We start from the raw sequence: 12,685 nt of genomic DNA, 5'->3' as shown, positions 1-12,685 counted from the left end.
CTTTCCGATTTGGATCAGCATTTATACTTGCCCACCTGTCTGGCAAATCTTACCCGCAACGTGCCCTTCAAGATGAAAAACATGGTTTGATAATGCATAGTGACAAAGCTTGCAGAGATGGAGAGCAAGCAAAAGAGGGAAAGCACTAAGGGAAATCACTTCCAACCAAGATCTGCCACTGCAGAGCTAATCAGGCAGGTATTCAGTTGTTCACTCCTGCAGACTTGCTTAGCATAGAAATAGGCTGTCTGCCCAGGAAGATGAGGTAATGTCTAGCTTTAATGCCAATCTCTCTAACTGGCAGGACACATCGGGTAAATATTTCTGCTGCGGGAGACCACATTAATTTGATTCTGCTACCAATCTGATTATTGTTATTACTGTCATCAATATTAATACTTAAGTATGCATACCTCTTGAAGCATTACCATGTCTAATAGGCATACCTGCTAAGGACAAAGTCACTGGAGATAAGAAGATAACTGTGCTATATTATGGAGCCAGGTAGGCCACACAGAGCAGCACCCTGTTGGATGAAAATCATAGCATTGGCTTTCATCATTCCATTCCTTGTCCTGAACACAGCTGAAGTCCACTCCCTCCCCCCCCCCACCTTACTTCAAGCCTTATATAAAGGCTAAGCTTATGGAGAATCCAGGTGGGTGTTAATAACTAGAAAAGGGAGTCATGGGGGCTGCTTAAAAACAAAGCAAGGTTACAACCATGCACACAACTACCTTAAGTAACTTAACTGATAAAATCTGATTGATGAGGGATGATTATACGAGTGGCTCGACTTAAAATGAATATCAAATTATCTCAAAAGCATGTCCTGAGTACTGGGTAAATTGCATTCAGCTGCCTAAGTTTTCTTCCCTGAAAAGCTGTCCTATAGAGATAAGACAAGACTGAATATTTTCACATTTAATGCAATAGAAAGATATAAACCAAATGATGGGGGCACATTTTGCTCATGACAGAAGGAAGCTGGAAAGTCTTCCAAAAGTGACATTGCTGTTGAGCCATTATTGCATAAAAATATGCAAGCTTCTAGTGACAACCAGCCTCTCTCTCCTCCAAATAAAACCTAGCTACAGCCAACTTTGTTCCAGGGTCTGTTTTTTGTTCATCTGTTGTATGGTTATGCAAACTGTTTGCCATTAGCAATCTGAAATGCAAAGCTTCTTCTGACAACTGGCAATTTCCTGTACTTTTCTTTTTTAAAAAAAAGAAGTAGTAAATATGGTTTCAAGGAAGATATACTGTTGGATAAAAATGATAGCCCAGATACTGTAGTTACATACATTCCAACATTTCATAGATGAAAAAAGGGATATTCATCCATATGAGTGTGTACAGCTAGGAGCAAAGGCCAGCAATGCAGCCTGGGGCAAGTTGGTGGTTCTAACATAAAGCAGACTCAAATGTGCATAAGCAGAAATTGGAAACTAAAATTGCATACAAGCAAATGACAAAAGCAATACCGCAAGCCACAAACTACATAGAAAGTCAAATACATATACACATATATGCCCTATATAGATTCATAATGTTTAGAGCAGGAGTAGACAGATTCAAGTGAAGCTCAAGCTCCATCAACTAGAGCAAGGTGCAAAATATTAGTTCAGGGGAGCAAACACTAAGAATTAGGGGGCTAAATTCCTCTGAGGCAGGGTGGGGAACCTGTGGTCTCCTAGTGTTGTTGGACTCCTGTTTCCATCAGCCCCAGTCAGCATGGCTAATGGCCATGGATGATGGGAGCTGCAGGTCAGCAACAAGTGGAAGACCACAGGTCCCCTACCCTTGCTATAAGGCAGGCCTATGAGGTTTTTTTCAGTACCAGAACTGTGTTCATAGTTGTACAAGGATTGTATAGCTCTGTGGCAGAGCTTTGCATGCAAAAGGTCCCAGGTTCAATCCCTGGCATCTCCAGGAAAGCCATTTGAAGTCCTGGAGAACTGTTCCCAGTCACTGAGCAAGGATGGGCTAAAGGTAAAGGTAAAGGGACCCCTGACCATTAGGTCCAGTCGTGACCAACTCTGGGGTTGCGGCGCTTATCTCACTTTATTGGCCGAGGGAGCCGGCGTACAGCTTCCGGTTCATGTGGCCAGCATGACTAAGCCGCTTCTGGCAAACCAGAGCAGCATACGGAAACACCGTTTCCCTTCCCACCGGAGCGGTACCTATTTATCTACTTGCACTTTGACGTGCTTTCGAACTGCTAGTTTTGGCAGGAGCAGGGACTGAGCAATGGGAGCTCACCCCATCACGGGGATTCGAACCACCAACTTTCTGATCAGCCACCAGTGTCCCTTTAAGGATGGGCTAGTGGTCTGATTAAGGATGAAACATCTTCCAATGCCCCTATGTTTTACAGTCCTTCTACACACACAGCAAAAAAAATCTAGCTTTTTCCCAAGCTCTCTTTACCTCAGTCAACTAATTTAGAGCAGAAATTATCTTTTTTTTCCTTGTTATTTTTTTGTGTGGAAATATAGTAAAAATTAATTGGTAAAAAACGTATTTTCACAGTTGATATTGTTCAGCAATTGGAAGGTAGAATCTCTTGCCAATCTACTACAAATTGTCCAGAGATCTAGCAGTAATAGATCTGGATCCACTTGCTGACTGTCCCTGATTCAGTGGGATACTAATACAGCTCAAAAACTGTGATAGACCACTAAATAAGAAGCCCAAGATCAGATGGTGAATTCATAATACAACAGTATGAATAAATGATGTGAGCATATGCAGAATCCTTTCCTCTTCCTATTAAGCAACTACAGTTTCCTCTTTCCCCATGTACTTGGAAGAAGCAGTGCTAACAGAGTGATGGTATATCATTCATACAATTCAATGTCCCTGCACCTCTCTGTGCAGTAATTTATCCCTGGCTGTAATTTACTGGCAATGGGGTTAGAGTTTAATTTCAAAAGAAAGCACCGACCCCATTGCCAGTAAATAAATCACAGCCAGAGAACATACCCATTTTCTCTCTTCTTACACACAATGCACTTCCTGTTTTCCTTCCCCTGTCCAGCAAATCTTCATAAAAACAGGTCAGTTTTCCACAACTCTCTCCCCACTCCTCTTTTGTTATTAGCATGACCTGCTTACCTATTCTTTCCCCTCTGCCTGTGCACGCACACACACACACACAGGCCCATATCAAACAAAAATCTAAACCATAGTTCAGTGTTGCACCAACAAATAGTAGATGGTTGCTTGCAATGTATGTGCTCAATGAGGTTTTTTAAGCAGGCCTCCTCTGCTCTTACTAGCTGCATGGCAGACAAAGGTTCAGCAAGAGAAGGCTTTCATTGCCACATAAGAGACTCTACCAGTCGGACATCTTCCTGGCCCACAGCTGCTAGAGGTACAAGAAGTCTGACTGAGGGCTAGACATCCCTAGCCCACAAATATGCAACAACACAACCCTGTGTATTTTTACTAGGAAGTAAGTACCTCTACTCAGTGGGTCTTACTCACAAATAATTATGCATACTGCTATAGGTTTTGGGGTGCCACACCCTTCTAATTAATCCCTGGATCCAGCAAGTGTTGGAATTTAATCAAGGCTTGGGGTGTTACAAGACTTGGGTTTGTTGCGAGATGGCTAATGGGTGGAGGACCCCTCCCTCAAAAGATAAAGCCAGAGTTTAGAGAGTTAGGAATGATGTGACCTTGAAAAGAAATCGGGGGGGGGGGGGAGAGATCTTTTTGAGGTGTGCTTACTTTCCAAAAGGAAACACTAACTCTTGGTAAACGCCTGGAACCTCTGGAATCTTATACCACTTGGAAATTGAGGTATCTTTATAATATATGGTTTATTTACACATATACACAACCTGAGCCTAGGTCACAGCACTCCTAACTCCCTACTCTAAACTCTGGTTTTATATGTTGAGGGAGGGGAAGACAGCCTGGCTTGATTAGCTTGTGGCACTTGCCAGATCCAGGTTAACACTACAAGGTTTGACTAAATTCTAACCCTTGTTGGATCCAGGAATTAATTAGAGGGGTCTGCCACCAACAAACTCATAGCACTAACCCTCCCAAAATCAGGCATCTGCCCCCAGATGTGCAAACAAACATCAAAGTACAGATTCCCTGTAGAAAAATAACAGGCAAGTTAGCAAACACATTAGAACACACATAATCATAAATAGATAATAAAACACAATTACACTTTTAACTCAACACCAGACTGCTCAGAGATTGGGGTGGTGTGGAAGAATACAGTTGCAGCCTCAGAGAGCAATAAACTCAATGAGAGCATTTTCTCACAGTTTTCAAGCAATCTCCTTTACTTCATTTGTATCCACCATTAAAAAAAACAACAGAGATTAGCACATGCATATAATGTGTTATCCAGATTTTCATTTTACCTTTTTAAAAAATACTGTGACAATAGCATGCTAATTAAAAACAAAGTACTGGTTACACTGTGTTCAGCCAAGAACAGTGTGGTGCAGACATTATAAAATTCTTTCCACCTGGCAATGTTTACTCACGACTTGTAAATACCTCTGTTAATCCTCTTCTTTGTGGTCTCTCTCGCACAAGAGCTCAATAAGAAACTACACTGCACTTTTGTTCTGTGCAACAAGAGATAACAAAGAGGAAAAGGAATTAAGGCAACATATCCACTGGGCAAATAATGACTCATACAGCTTTTTCCTGATGAAATGGCTACCAAAGGAGAGGTAATACGAGTGGAACCATATGACTGCATTTTACCGACATAAACCTAAGAAAGGTGGCAGGTAAGAGCTCTGGTTTCAAGGCAATGTCCTCTATAAAAATCACAACAAGGTGGGCCAATTTAATGTGGTTTAAATATTTTTTATAAATATTTAAGTCACCAGACAATAACATGCTTTCTACATGAAAAGTCGCTCCGGCACTGAAAAGAGGTATTTTTAAAAGAGGCATTATGGGTATTCCTAAAATCATAAGCTGATTACAGAACAATGAACAGCTATTTACCTTTTCATGCAATGCACATAACTGAAGGAAACAAGTGCAATTAATACATAATGGTTAAGATGAACAAACACAAGATCTACTTGGAATAAAAATGGGTGTCAGGCTAACATGCCAAGAGGTTGAACAAATGATATGAATGGAAAATAAGCCCATTTCAGAGTTTCCTATATACGGTGCATGGATTAATTTAGCTGCTAATGACTGGGTATAGACATCAGGGAATAAGCTGGCTGTTTTTAAAACAACTGAATTCTGATGTAGCCACTGTTGAGAGGGAGTTTGATGGGTCCCTGATTTGACCTAATGTAGCCATTTCAAATTCCACCTTCTCCCTATATAATCAATGTATAGAGCTGTCCCCACAACTTGCCCACAAAGCGCCAGAGCAGCTCACAATGATGCACCAATCAAAATGGAAACAATTCTAATTGCGTCACCAATTCTGCAATTCTATGGTCCCTGGGAGAGCATCCCAAGGGCCTCATGAAGTGTTGTATCTCCCTCTCCAAGGACAGTGAGAGAACTCCAACCTTGGAGAAGAGGACCCAACTTTAGATACCTCCTCTGTACCAACACAGAAACATCACTGGTCCTTGTCCTAACGTCGCCAGAGCTCTGACATCACTAGAAGCAAAAAGAGAGCATGCCAGGGCCAAATTGAAGGCATGCTGGGGTGCAACAGGGGAATACGTTGATTCAAAGGGTTAGGGTTAGCCTTCCCAGTCCTCCAAAATGCTCCTAATCCAGGGATGAAATGGTGACAACTCTAGAGCTGCTTTAGTGGCTTAATGAACTTTCCTCCCATTGTTCCCCAACAGTAGGGAAATTGTTAAAGAAAAGTTAAAGTGGAAGAGTGACAGAATGCTGCTCTTTCCTTACTTCCACCCTGTCCAGGGCAATGGACGTTACAGTTCAACCACTTTAGGTTCTTTCTCTCTCCTGTCAATAGAATTGCAGCATAAAGAGAGCACCTTACCAATGGTTAGGGAGCTTTACTATCATACTCCATATGAATGGGGTTTATTTGAGCAAAGCCATGGCAAAATCATAGAATTGTAGAGTTGGAGAGTCATCTAGTCCAAGCCCCTGCAATGCAGGAATCTGCATGACGCATTCCGACCTTCTTTCAAACCAGTAGGTACACAAATTTCCACTGCGTAAAAGTGTTAGCAGGAAGAAGCTGTGATCAGACCATTGGCTCAGAGTGTTCAGCAGACCCCAAAGCAAATGCTTATTTCCTATGGGCCCTTTGACAGAAGCAAGTGATCCTGAAAGAGCAAACAGCACTTGCAGAAATATAAGTCACGTCTCTATAAGTAGATTCTTCTAAGCAACAGAACATCTGCTTTTGAAGCAGACTATTAATTATTTCCTTCCTTGAACTTCTGTCCTTCCTTATTTGCCTTCCTGCAAAACTGTGCCTTCCTTAAAGATTTTCTACATCTTGTGCTGTTCCACATTCATTTATCAAGAGTAAGTTCTCTAAAATAAAACATTTGCAAATAAAAGTACTTACTCCCAACTTTCTGGTAGAATTGCTTCCAGCCATTACCACTTTGAAACTGTATAAGGCTACTGTGTGCTACCCAGGAACATCTGCTTCCTTGTGACATGTCTGTGACATGTTAGGATATTTCCGTTCCACCTTAAAAGAGAGCAGGCTTTGTGAGTCACAGAGTCTGTGTATTTCCTGTTCACGGGATGTTTCTGTTGTGTCTATGCTTTCGTTTTCTCTCTGTGCCTGAGACATTGAAGCAGGCAGTCATGTTTTCTCTTTGTTCTGACCAACGCTGAATAAAGTTGTAAATAATGCTCTCCTGCGTGCATCTTTCGCTGTGCGAATTCTGCTGATAGAGCGTGCATCAGCTCTGGAATGTGGCAAGCTATTTCTGGAGCTCGTGTCGCTAATTGAATGATACTGCGTGTCTACGGGAGATCGATAGATCGTCCGGAATCGATGTGGGATCATGATGGCCTTTGTCTCCCTGGCAGTATCCCAACAGATGACACTAATTCAGCCACATGAATTTAATTTAATCTGTGTCCAAATGGCTATTATTATTATTATTATTTTGGTAAGTTTATAAAGCATCAACTCTACAACACTAATACATTAAAGTGCAATATAGCCCTAACATAATGCAATAGCGTGTTGATATCATGCTTTGGAAAGGGGCCAGCAACTCAGTCCTGAGGCTAAATGCTGCCTTTAAAGTGTCCAGCTGCAGCAGTGAAGAGGAATAAAGAAAAGGGCAAATAATAGTTATGCAAGGCCCTTATACCCTAAAAAGACTTTACAGCCCTTCCAGTGTAGACAACGAAAGTACCAAGCCTTTGGGGCTACTGAGCTAGTTCTGCCATCACCTACCATTAGGACAAGAGACTGAAGTCAGATCGCTAGAGGTTCTGCAGCAGCTGCTCCATAACAAAAGAATATTTTAGAATTCGGAACACCAAAGAAACAAGCAAGATCTTGACAACTGGGAAGCAGATTTCAGCAACTGACTATACAGAGCACAATGGTCACAGAGGCTACGCAACAAGCCCTAAAGGTGATTTCCTTCCGCTTCTTATTGATGTGACCTTCTCTCTTTCATGCTTCCCAGATGCTGGAACTCTTCAAGACTGAATTCTTAAGAACATACTATTTGGTATAACTCATCCAGACAAACTAACATTCCTTCACAGCTACTAATACCATTTAGATTCACACTCACTCTTCATTTATTCTTAAGAGTACTGGCAGGAGAAGAAAAAGAACAGTCAAGCTGTGTTAAAATATATTAATCCTTGTTAGCTGCTCATATGTATCTGCACTGATAAAAGATCAGTTTGAGAAATTTTACATGCAAGTAAATAACAAGGAAACAAGTTCCCTCAAAATCAAATACAGTCCTCTGGTTGCGGACGGGATCCATTCCGGAGGTCCGATCAGATCCCGAGGTTTCCACAACCTGAGGAGCACTTCTGCGCATGCGGCAAAACCTGGTAAAATACTTCTGGGTTTGCCGCGCGCACATCCCAAAGTTTATGTAAACAGAGGGTTACGTAAATGGAGGTATGACTGTAAGCTTAACATCCAAGTAAATGTGTTTAGGGCCTCTTTGGCTGGATTTGAACTGTGAAGTTAGCATCTTAGTCAAAGTTAGGATTCAGAAGCAGGAAGCAGGTGCTTAAACAAGACACAATACAAGCTGCAAGGTGCAAAATCAGATAAAATACAAAATATTGTCCATGTGTATAATAAATAGGTATATAAAGTACAAAACACTATTTCCTTCCAAGATCTTTTGCAGCAAACGGTGGCAGCAGGGGCAAATTTAAGAGCAGACAAAGAGCAAACAAGCTGTTGGCACGATTCTCACAAGGAATCATGTTTCCTTTCCCCCCTTTCTTGTTAAGATTCTTCCACCTAATGAAATAGAAGATTATCAATGATCCATAAGAAGAAAAGCCGTGTGACTGCATTCTTCTAAAGATGCAATTCTGAAACCACCAAAAGGCTCCCAATGGCCCCAAAGCAATTTCCTCCTTCACCAACAACTTCCTCTTCATGCAACTGGACCCAGTAGAATCACAAAGCAGCAGCCACCAAACCTGAAAACAGCACCAACAAGTCCTGCCTTACCTGCAGCAAGCAGGCTACCTGCAGCAGAAGAGGAGATGGACATGCGTTGGGAGAGCTGGGAAACAAGCAGCAACAGGATACTGCGTAATTGAATAAACGCTAGGCATGTGATTGGAGGATAGGACAATGTAAGCTTCTCTTGTGGGAGAAACTATTCATGTGTGAGAGATGGGGGGGCGACAATCTGTTTCTCAAATACATGATATATTCTATACTAGCTAGAAAAATAAACCTTGACATATTCATAATTAGTTCACACCCCGAAGCCATTTCAATGGATCCTTCTTGCCCATGCCCTCTACATCTCCCCACCACTAGTATGTGCCGAATTTATAAGACGGGGCTCTTGGGAAGAGAATGATGGTTGTATGGATATATGGGAAGTGTCTACAAGTCTCCTGTAGTAATAGTTGGTGCACTATGGTAGTATTCACACAGGAAGCCTCAGTCAGGCTGGCTGAGGAGGAACAAAAGAGGGCTCTCTTAAGTTCATTCCCTGTTGTTATTTTTAAAGGAATTGTGTGATGGCCATAAAATTTCCCTTGCATATGTTGCTAGTTACGGGGGAGGGGGGGAGTTGCCATTTCAAGTTGTACTTTAGGATAGGCCTACCTAGTCCTGATATTTCATAGGCAGCATCTTGTTTCACACACTGAACAAGAAAACTAGTTAACAAGGTGAGAATGATGGAGAATGCAAAGCTCACCCTTGTTACTGGAAAACTAAATCTATAATAAATATACTACAAAGCCAAAATGGGAGACAATTTATGTTTTATAGTGCCAGAGTAGAAAATTCACTGACTTTCAGGAATCATCTCTTATTCATGCTGAAGTATTACAGAAAAACCCAGCTCCATTTCTCCGCATCTTTCACCTCAATCCTCTCTCTCACATACCCAAGCTATTTATATTTTCGGTGCTAGGTCATGCTATCACTGTCATTATCATCCTCTCTTTCTCACACTATGGAATTCACATTGGGAAAACTTGTTACCAGAAATGTTAAATTTAACAAGGCAAAGGAGTCAAATTATAGTCTCTCATTACACTATTCTAAATACAAATAAACCTCTTTCACAGCTTTTAACTGCTGTAAATCACTGCAAATGCACGGAAAGTACCTGTTAAATATATATCCGTTCTCTCCACAGTTCTGGCAACCATAGACTGGCTTCCCATCATCCTAAAATGTAGACTATTATTTAAATAAATTGGGGGAGGATTGCTGGTAAGACTGAGAAGCTTTCAGTGCTGAAGCAGATTTGCCAAACTACAATTTATCACAGGCTCTTTATCCACATTCATTGTACTCTGATTTAATTTTACAGTCCAATTCCAAACATATTACTCAGAAGTCACACTGAATTCAATGGGACTTACACCTGCATAGTAAATGTCCTTAAGTCTGCAGTCCTATAGCTCAATTCCAAACATAGGATTGCAGCCTGGAAGTAAGCACCACTGAATTCAGTAAGACTTCTGAGTAGACATCATTTCAATGGGATTAATTCTGGGTAAATTTACTGTGGATTTCCACCTTGGTTATTTGTTTTTTAAATAAGAAAGAGCAATCTTCACATTATGATATCCTAAGTAAGAAACAAAATCATCCTAAGGGCTCATGCTGAATGGTTTACTAATGGCTTTACGATACTGCTTAGCATTCAATTATTTTACAGAATAAATATGCTACAAACACCACACAATTCTGAGAGTAGAGTGAAGTTAAAGGTGTACTTGTGAGCTATAATTTCAAACGGTATAGAGAAAGAATAAGCTGCTGGATGTAGCACACAGTATGGGGAAGGGTAGTGATCTGACCACTTGCTGATCAAAAGAAGTGCGTGTGGAAGTTCGAGGTTTCATTCCCCGTGCTAGGAAAGACCCCAGTCTGAAACCCTGGAGAACTGATGCCTGTGAGTATAGACAATACCGACATAGACAGGTCATAGATCTGACTCAGTGGAAGATAGCTTCCTATACCCCTTAATTGGACTTGAGATATGTAACTGAACTCGAAATTCTAGCTGCAACAGTAGATCTAGTAGTATAACAACAGGCCAATCCAGAGGCGTAGTACAGATAATTATTTATTTATTTATTTATTTATTTATTTATTTATTTATTTATTTATACATACCCTGCCCATCTGGCTGAGTTTCCCCAGCCACTCTGGGCGGCTCCCAATCAAGTGTTAAAAACAATACAGCATTAAATATTAAAAACTTCCCTGAACAGGGCTGCCTTCAGATGTCTTTTAAAGATAGGATAGCTGCTTATTTCCTTCACATCTGAAGGGAGGGTGTTCCACAGGGTGGGTGCCACAACCGAGAAGGCCCTCTGTCTGGTTCCCTGTAACCTCACTTCTTGCAATGAGGGAACCGCCAGAAGGCCCTCGGCGCTGGATCTCAGTGTCCAGGCTGAGCGATGGGGGTGGAGACGCTCCTTCATATATGCAGCAAGGGGTGTCATTGTCTCGGGCCCTTTTTTTTTTTTTTTTGAGGGCATTTTGCTCCTCAAGCCACCTTGCCAGTCCCGCACTGCTTTGCGAGTCCGATCCCACATCCCAGCCTTGCAAAGCAGAGTGGGGCTGGCAGGGTGACAGGAGGCGCAACAGGCATGCGCCCTTCCATTCCGCCTAATCAGACTGCTTGGAAGGGCTTGCTGCCCTGCTGTGCCCTCCCTCACGTTGCCCTTCTAGCCCCTCTCCCACTTCCAAAAGGCTGCTTGCAAGCCTGAAAAAGTGGAAGGGCTTGTCCGAGGCAAAACGCTAATATTACAATACTCAAGCACTCTCAGTTCCGAATGCTGCATGCTAACTGTTAAAATGTATTATTTTTTCAGCACCTGTGGAACTACAGCTGCTGCGTCGATTCCACGGAACTGACACTTCTGAAAATGCAGCAGATTAAGGGAGAAAGTGAGAGATCTTCCTTTAAAAGAGGAGCCATAGGTGAAAACACCTTCTGGTATTCTGAAAAGGAGAAGATGGAGATACTAAAATGGAATAAAAGAAAGAGGAACAGAAAGCAAAAGACGATGAGCCACAAAGAAAGAGGAATGATGGTAAGAAAAGTGGGAAGGAAAAGACAGGTGGTGGGTTTTGTTATGTGTGTGCACGCAAAGTAACTCGTTTGCAACCGCAACTGCTATTTTGCACATGAGCAAAGTCATATAGCTCAACAGAATTTGAAACAACGGGTCCTAGTCTAATGCTACATGCCTCATCCTAAAGAGGCCTACATTCAGGGATAAGTCAAATACTTAGTATGACAAGAGCATGCAGAGGATATAGAATGGGGGGGGGGGAGCTGGAGATGAACATCACAAACCCCCCCTCCCAAAAAAAACTGTGCTGTGAATTTTGTTGGGAAATAAGTCTCTGGATGTCAATGTTCAACATTCAGTGTCAATGTCCAACATTCAAATGTGCTATAAAATCTGCTGTATTTCACCAGAGACATTAATGAAGCTTTGCTGGGGAAAGATGAATATTGGAGATGGAAGTACAGTAGAATCAAAGAAGAGCACATTAGATGAGAGGAAGGAAATCATGTGAGAAGCAGATCTTTATCTAAAAAGGACAGAGCTAAATGCACCAACATCAATCTGCTCAGCAATTTGTAAGAAAACTGAGAACTGGGAATGTATTTTGCATTCCACCTGTATTTATGAAGCCAGTTCTAGGCTGCCCAAATGTATAAATAAGTAGTTTATTCATTTTGCTGTGTAGTGTCTTGTGTATCCCTTGTTTTTGAAATGAAGTGTAAGCCTTTATATAATTTATTGAATGTTACACTTTTTATATACTTTATTTCATGGGCTCATTGAACATAGCATTATGTGTCAGATAAAGAGAAAGCTGGATCATTTGACTACACTAAATGTCAACATTTAAACTCTGGCCTTTCTCTCCCCATTCTTCAGCCACAGCGATTCCCCACTCCCATTTCCTAGCAAGTGGCTCAAATTATTTTGTTGCTAGGAAATGTTTGCAATGGAGAAATCCTCCTGAAAGCAGGTAAGTCCTGTATAGGGCTATAGATCATCTAGAGGGAACCTGGGT

The 12,685-nt window shown here is 41.6% G+C and overlaps 1 protein-coding gene and 1 long non-coding RNA gene across 6 annotated transcripts in view; one reads left to right on the top strand and one right to left on the bottom strand.

The window, feature by feature from the left end:
• LDLRAD4 (low density lipoprotein receptor class A domain containing 4) overlaps nucleotides 1-12,685 on the bottom strand; it is a 279,034-nt gene that overhangs the window by 102,741 nt on the left and 163,608 nt on the right. The window lies entirely within an intron of this gene.
• LOC309349311 lies at nucleotides 7,180-8,734 on the top strand. Its single transcript, XR_014159835.1, has 2 exons — nucleotides 7,180-7,541; nucleotides 8,392-8,734. It is a non-coding gene; the product is annotated as an uncharacterized lncRNA (long non-coding RNA).

The sequence above is a fragment of the Podarcis erhardii genome, assembly GCF_964252035.2.
Source record: "Podarcis erhardii genome assembly, chromosome: 8".
Taxonomy (NCBI): Eukaryota; Metazoa; Chordata; class Lepidosauria; order Squamata; family Lacertidae; genus Podarcis; species Podarcis erhardii.
This window is presented reverse-complemented; position numbering and strand designations above follow the sequence as displayed.